This window comes from Oryza glaberrima, chromosome 7, assembly GCF_000147395.1.
Source record: "Oryza glaberrima chromosome 7, OglaRS2, whole genome shotgun sequence".
NCBI classification, from domain to species: Eukaryota; Viridiplantae; Streptophyta; class Magnoliopsida; order Poales; family Poaceae; genus Oryza; species Oryza glaberrima.
The window spans coordinates 25,796,250-25,803,624 of record NC_068332.1 but is presented as its reverse complement, the minus strand read 5'-3'; positions in this window follow the sequence as shown (position 1 = coordinate 25,803,624).

Genomic DNA, 7,375 nt, shown 5'->3' with positions numbered 1-7,375 from the left:
CTAATGTGATGTGAGCCCATCCATCTGGTACCAGCAGGCCTGATTCTACTGCTTTCACTTGTTGGGCCAGGCCACGCACACGGCCCGTTGCCGGCTTGCCGCAGCGCAACGGCGTCCAATCTAGATCCGGCCCGCACGCGCCCTTTTATCACATTTCGACGAGATCGTAACGGAAGTGGAGCCTCAGCGTAGCACGTCCTCACTCCCATCTTTTTACCTCACCTCCTTCCCGTTTTCACTGTAGTGTGGATGAAACTGTCGGAATTAATGAATGGGCCTTAGCCCACTCGAAGATTAATTCTTTGGAAAATCACAAAAGCCCACCTCATGGGATGGCATGCATGTGGAGTTTAGTACCACCTTGCTTATTCTAGGAGAGGGGGACCTCCTTAAAAGGGAGGATGCCCTCCTAGCCGCTTGAAGCATGTGTGGTGGAGAGAAGAGGGGAAACACACGCGCTCGCTCGCTCGCCTGGCCTAGGCAGGCGGCGCGCGTGCACGACGTACGCGTCGAATGGTCCGAAAAATTGGCTTCTCACCCTTGCGCAGATGCAGCCTCCTTTTGCAGTTTTGTTTTGCTGCAAATTCGGATTCGTTTTTGTTTTGGAAACGTTCTGAAAAATTCGGTGCGTGCAAACGGCGTGGAGTCCGGATAAGTTACGCGCGACTTATCCGGTTCGGATTCGTTTTTGTTTTGGAAACGTTCTGAAAAATTCGGTGCGTGCAAACGGCGTGGAGTCTGGATAAGTTACGCGCGACTTATCCGGTTCGGTTACGCGCAGTAGAGATCGTGCGGGCGCCCTGATCAAGCGACCCTTCTCTATATAAACCGACCTGCCGTCTTCACGGAACACGCGCGAAATCAATTTAGGGTTTGCCTCCTACTCTGTACTGCACCGTCGCTCGTAGACTACTCCATCTCGCTCGCCGGCGTGCACCGGCGATCGGGAGAGCAGGTCTCCGGAACCTCTGCCTTCGACGTCCTGCACCGGGAGAAGGCGGCAATAAGGTTTTTGGGAAGCGCTTCGCGCGACTGCTCTCAGTTCGTTCGCGACGGCTCGCCTTCCTCTTCGCTCGCGTGTTTCGTGCCTTCGTAGACGCTTGCGAAAAGTTTCGACCAAGCAGCCGGTCTTTCCGTCACCTCGGTACGTGTTCAATATTGCGCATATTTGATCTGTTCATGTTATACTGTGTAGTTTACATGTGTAGATCTAATGATGCGTTCATGCTAGTTTTCATCTGTAATGTCATGATTTATTTATGGAATAGATTAAATCATTATATGCCTATAATCTCAACAATCCAAAAACATTATTATAGGCACTGTGATTTTACTATGGCTGGTTTTGCCGATGCACTGAGGCCGGATAAATTCACCGGTGTGCATTTTAAGAGATGGCAGATCAGGGTCACTCTGTGGCTGACAGCTATGAAATGCTTCTGGGTGAGTACTGGCAAATCTGAAGGAGTTCTTACTGCTGAACAGCAGAAGCAATTCGAGGAAGCCACTACTCTCTTTGTGGGATGCATTCTTAGCGTTCTTGGCGATCGTCTGGTCGAGGTGTATATGCATATGACCGACGCTAAGGAGTTGTGGGATGCACTGAATACTAAATTCGGTGCTACTGATGCTAGCAATGATCTTTATATCATGGAGCAGTTTCATGACTACAAGATGGCTGACAACCGTTCTGTAGTCAAACAGGCTCATGAGATACAAACCATGGCTAAGGAACTCGAACTCCTTAAGTGTGTCTTACCCGACAAATTTGTGGCCGGGTGCATTATTGCGAAATTACCTCCATCTTGGAGAAGTTTCGGTACTGCACTCAAACACAAGAGACAGGAATACTCCGTTGAGGGGTTGATAGCGTCTCTTGATGTTGATGAGGAGAAAGCTCGGGAAAAGGATGCCGCGTCTAAGGGCGATGGTGGGCAGTCCAGTGCCAATGTTGTGCACAAGGCCCAGAACAAGAGCAAGGGAAAATACAAAGCTCAGCAGACCACCAACTTCAAGAAGCAGAAAAAGAACAACAACAATCCTAATCAGGATGAGAGGACTTGCTTTGTGTGTGGCCAAGTTGGTCATCTGGCTAGGAAGTGTCCACAGCGCAAGGGAATGAAGGCACCTGCAGGGCAGACTTCTAAGTCTGCTAATGTGACTATTGGCAACACTGGAGATGGAAGCGGGTATGGTAATCTACCTACTGTTTTTTCAGTTAATCAGTCTACTAATTGGTGGGTTGACACTGGGGCCAATGTACATGTTTGTGCTGACATCTTATTGTTTTCTTCTTATCAGGTCGCACGGGGTTCCACCGTCCTAATGGGGAATGGGTCACATGCTTCTGTTCATGGTGTTGGCACGGTAGATCTGAAGTTTACTTCGGGAAAGATCGTGCAGCTGAAGAACGTGCAGCATGTCCCTTCTATCGACAGGAATCTTGTTAGTGGCTCCCGTCTGACTAGAGACGGATTTAAGTTGGTTTTTGAGTCTAATAAAGTAGTCGTGTCTATACATGGATATTTTATTGGTAAAGGTTATGAGTGCGGAGGCCTGTTCCGCTTTTCCCTTTCTGATTTCTGCAATAAGTCTGTGAACCATATTTGTGGCAGTGTGGATGATGAGGCTAATGTTTGGCACTCACGTTTATGTCATATTAATTTTGGCTTGATGTCTCGGCTTTCCAACATGTGTTTAATTCCTAAGTTTTCCATTGTCAAAGGTTCTAAGTGCCATAGTTGTATGCAATCGAAGCAACCTCGCAAGCCTCACAAGGCTGCCGAGGAGAGAAACTTGGCACCACTAGAACTCCTACATTCAGATCTTTGTAAAATGAATGGGGTGTTGACGAAGGGTGGAAAACGATATTTCATGACGTTGATTGATGATGCTACTAAATTTTGCTATGTGTATTTATTGAAAACGAAAGACGAGGCTCTAGACTATTTTAAAATTTATAAGGCAGAAGTTGAAAATCAACTTGACAGAAAGATAAAAAGGCTTAGGTCTGATCGTGGTGGAGAGTTTTTCTCGAACGAGTTTGACTTATTCTGTGAGGAACATGGCATCATACATGAGAGGACGCCTCCCTATTCTCCCGAGTCTAATGGGATTGCTGAAAGGAAGAACCGCACACTGACTGACTTGGTGAATGCCATGTTGGACACCGCGGGACTGCCTAAGGCATGGTGGGGGAAGGCATTGTTGACCTCAAATCATGTGTTAAACAGAGTTCCTAACAGAAATAAGGACAAAACACCATATGAGATATGGATTGGGAGAAAACCATCACTTTCTTATTTGCGCACATGGGGGTGCTTGGCGAAAGTCAATGTACCAATAACGAAAAAGCGCAAACTTGGACCCAAGACTGTGGACTGTGTCTTTCTGGGATATGCTCATCATAGCATTGCCTATAGATTTTTAATAGTTAAATCCGAGGTACCGGACATGCATGTTGGTACAATTATGGAATCTCGTGATGCTACCTTCTTTGAGAGCTTTTTCCCAATGAAGGATACACATAGTGGTTCGAACCAACCCTCTGAAATAATTCCCAGTTCAATCACACCACCAGAACAAACTGAATATACACATGAACATGTCTCTGAGGAGGATGTCAGTGAAGCTCCTCGAAAGAGTAAGAGACAAAGGACGGCTAACTCTTTTGGTGATGATTTCACTGTGTACCTCGTGGATGACACTCCTAAGTCAATTTCAGAAGCATATGCATCTCCTGATGCAGACTACTGGAAGGAGGCTGTCCGTAGTGAAATGGATTCCATTATCGCTAACGGGACTTGGGAGGTGACAGAGCGACCCTATGGGTGTAAACCTGTGGGGTGCAAGTGGGTGTTCAAGAAGAAGCTTAGGCCTGACGGTACTATTGAAAAGTACAAGGCTCGGCTTGTTGTTAAGGGCTATACTCAGAAAGAAGGCGAAGATTTCTTAATCGGTCTCCATCGAACCGCTGGTATATAAACAGTACATTGGAAAAGGCAAATCTCAGTGGGATTTTGAGATTTGGTGGGGGATTGTTGGAATTAATGAATGGGCCTTAGCCCACTCGAAGATTAATTCTTTGGAAAATCACAAAAGCCCACCTCATGGGATGGCATGCATGTGGAGTTTAGTACCACCTTGCTTATTCTAGGAGAGGGGGACCTCCTTAAAAGGGAGGATGCCCTCCTAGCCACTTGAAGCATGTGTGGTGGAGAGAAGAGGGGAAACACGCGCGCGCTCGCTCGCCTCGCCTGGGCAGGGCAGGGCAGGCGGCGCGCGTGCACGACGTACGCGTCGAATGGTCCGAAAAATTGGCTTCTCACCCTTGCACAGATGCAGCCTCCTTTTACAGTTTTGTTTTGCTGCAAATTCGGATTCGTTTTTGTTTTGGAAACGTTCCGAAAAATTCGGTGCGTGCAAACGGCGTGGAGTCCGGATAAGTTACGCGCGACTTATCCGGTTCGGTTACGCGCAGTAGAGATCGTGCGGGCGCCCTTATCAAGCGACCCTTCTCTATATAAACCGACCTGCCGTCTTCACGGAACACGCGCGAAATCAATCTAGGGTTTACCTCCTACTCTGTACTGCACCGTCGCTCGTAGACTACTCCATCTCGCTCGCCGGCGTGCACCGGCGATCGGGAGAGCAGGTCTCCGGAACCTCTGCCTTCGACATCCTGCACCGGGAGAAGGCGGCAATAAGGTTTTTGGGAAGCGCTTCGCGCGACTGCTCCCAGTTCATTCGCGACGGCTCGTCTTCCTCTTCGCTCGCGTGTTTCGTGCCTTCGTAGACGCCTGCGAAAAGTTTCGACCAAGCAGCCGGTCTTTCCGTCACCTCGGTACGTGTTCAATATGTTGCGCATATTTGATCTGTTCATGTTATACTGTGTAGTTTACATGTGTAGATCTAATGATGCGTTCATGCTAGTTTTCATCTGTAATGTCATGATTTATTTATGGAATAGATTAAATCATTATATGCCTATAATCTCAACAGAAACGCATTACTGACAGTGCAATAATGGGCGATGTGATTCTACCAGCAACACAACAACATCCTGTTGCAGATTGAATAATACTCCGTACTTACAGTATTATCGTTCAACACTAGCGATGCAGCCCGCAGTACCTACTCCACCGCTAATGAAACTAAGGCCCTGTTTAGATTTTAAATTTTTTTCTTCGAACTTTCAGCTTTTTCGTCACATTAAACCTTTCTACGTACACAAATTTTTAACTTTTCTGTCATATTGTTTTAATTTTTTCAAACTTATAATTTTAACGTGGAACTAAACACAGCCTAACTAACAAAGCCAAAAATTAATTACTGGTCGTCGGACCACTCTCACTCGGTGGCTGGCTCTGCTCTTGTGGTACTATTCCGTGCGATTAGGCCTGGTAAAAATAATGATGGTTAACTGAATAACTGTCATGTTATGTACTACAGACGACATAATACACGTACATACGTACCTAGCATGTACCAGTGGTCCACTGCATCACATGAGCAGCACATATCAGTATATCACAAAATATGAGCATACGGATCGACCTACATGCCAGACAGCTGCAAGATGACAATGCAAGCAGCATACGTACCGGCACTACGCTTGCAGCTGCAGATATTATATGCTACATATTAATAATTCCTTTTGAGAGAAAAGTGTCTTTCAAGATGGAGGCCGTATGCTGTTTCTTGCAAGCATGCTTTTGGCTGCATTGACACTGAACCAGCTACAAGACAGTGGCCAATTGGGATAATAATATTGTTAGCCTTGTGTTGACCACATCTTCCAATGGCCTTATACCTGCAGGTTCTTGGCTTGTAGCAGCCTGTGACTTGTTTTCTTCTGCTGATCTTCTGATGAAACTGCTAGCTTAGGTAGCTGCCCCACAATGAACTGAACCCTGACGATGGAATCATGGAAATGATAAACAAAGCTGAGATAAACACAAACCTAATAGTAGTATAACAAACTCTGGATTAGTAAGTAGTAGACCCTGGCTGCAGAAGCAGAAGATTCCACACTGTCAGCAGACGCCAATTGCATGTGCCTATACTGCCCACTGCTGCATTTCTGCATTGATCCAATCACTGGCTGGCTGTTGCCTGTTGGCTCAACTTCTGCTTCCAACCATACAGCGTTAAACCGCTTTTTTCGGTGCAGATTCCAGAAGAACAGTCAAGCACAATACACATCAATTTCCTCTTTGTTTCCTAACGCAAGTTCTTTTTCTCTGAAAAGTCTATGCAGGATTGCAGGGACATCAGACATGTTTTGTTATTTTTCAGTCACAGCAATGACGGCGACCTGAATTCGACGTCACCTTGCGATAATTGGATCAAAAATCGTTTCCATCACCTCCAGGACAGGACAAAAGCGACATGGCTTGCAATAAAACAAGATTCGTGATTAAGCACATCTTGTCCAAGAAGCTAGTCCAAGCCATTTCTCTGTCAAAGTGGTTAAACCCATTGACCACGCCGTGAGAGGAAATAGATAATAGTACTGGTGAAAACATTTCTTCACAGCAAAATTCTCATACCTGTGTGCTGCTCGAATTTGACTGCCGTTCACGCGAGTGAAAGGCATGTGTATGGAATATAAAACGTAATGGCATTTAGTCAAAGTAGATATAGAAGACAAACATGGTTAGTGGGTGCTTGTGTCATAACCTGAATAAAAAATAGTGAATTACTCCATCCGTTTCATATTATAAGTCGTTTGATTTTTTTACAGTCAAACATTTTATTGGTTTGACCGAGTTTGTAAAAAATATAATAATATTTTTAATAAAATAAATATACTATTAAAATATATTCAATGTTAGATTTAATGAAACTAATTTGGTATTGTACATGTTGCTATTTTTTATAAATTTAATTAATCCTAAAAAACTTTGACTAAAAAAGTTAAATGACTTACAATATGAAACAGAGGGAGTACTTAGGTTCGTTTGCTAAAAACGTGAGAATATATATACTTTTTCATGACATCCGAAATTCCCTTCTCAGTGCACACAATCATTATGTTGTTTCTCATAGCCATGATATACTATTTCGGTACGCACAAATCCACCGGATCAAATTTTTAGAATGCATTCTTTAAAATTTGAAGGAAAAAATCAAATTTAAATAAATTTAGCGAAATTCACAAAATGGAAAATAATTGACTTTTTTGGGGGTAGGGGGTGGAGGGTTCCGAAAAAACTTGAACCAAAATTACAAACCCTCACCAGAGCATGCTAATACAACCAATAATAGGAAAAAAATAAAAATATTTCTTTCAAATTGACAGAAACTTTTCAAAGTGGTTAAACCCTTTTTTTTTGAACGGAAAAGTGGTTAAACCCAACTGACCTCGCTGTGA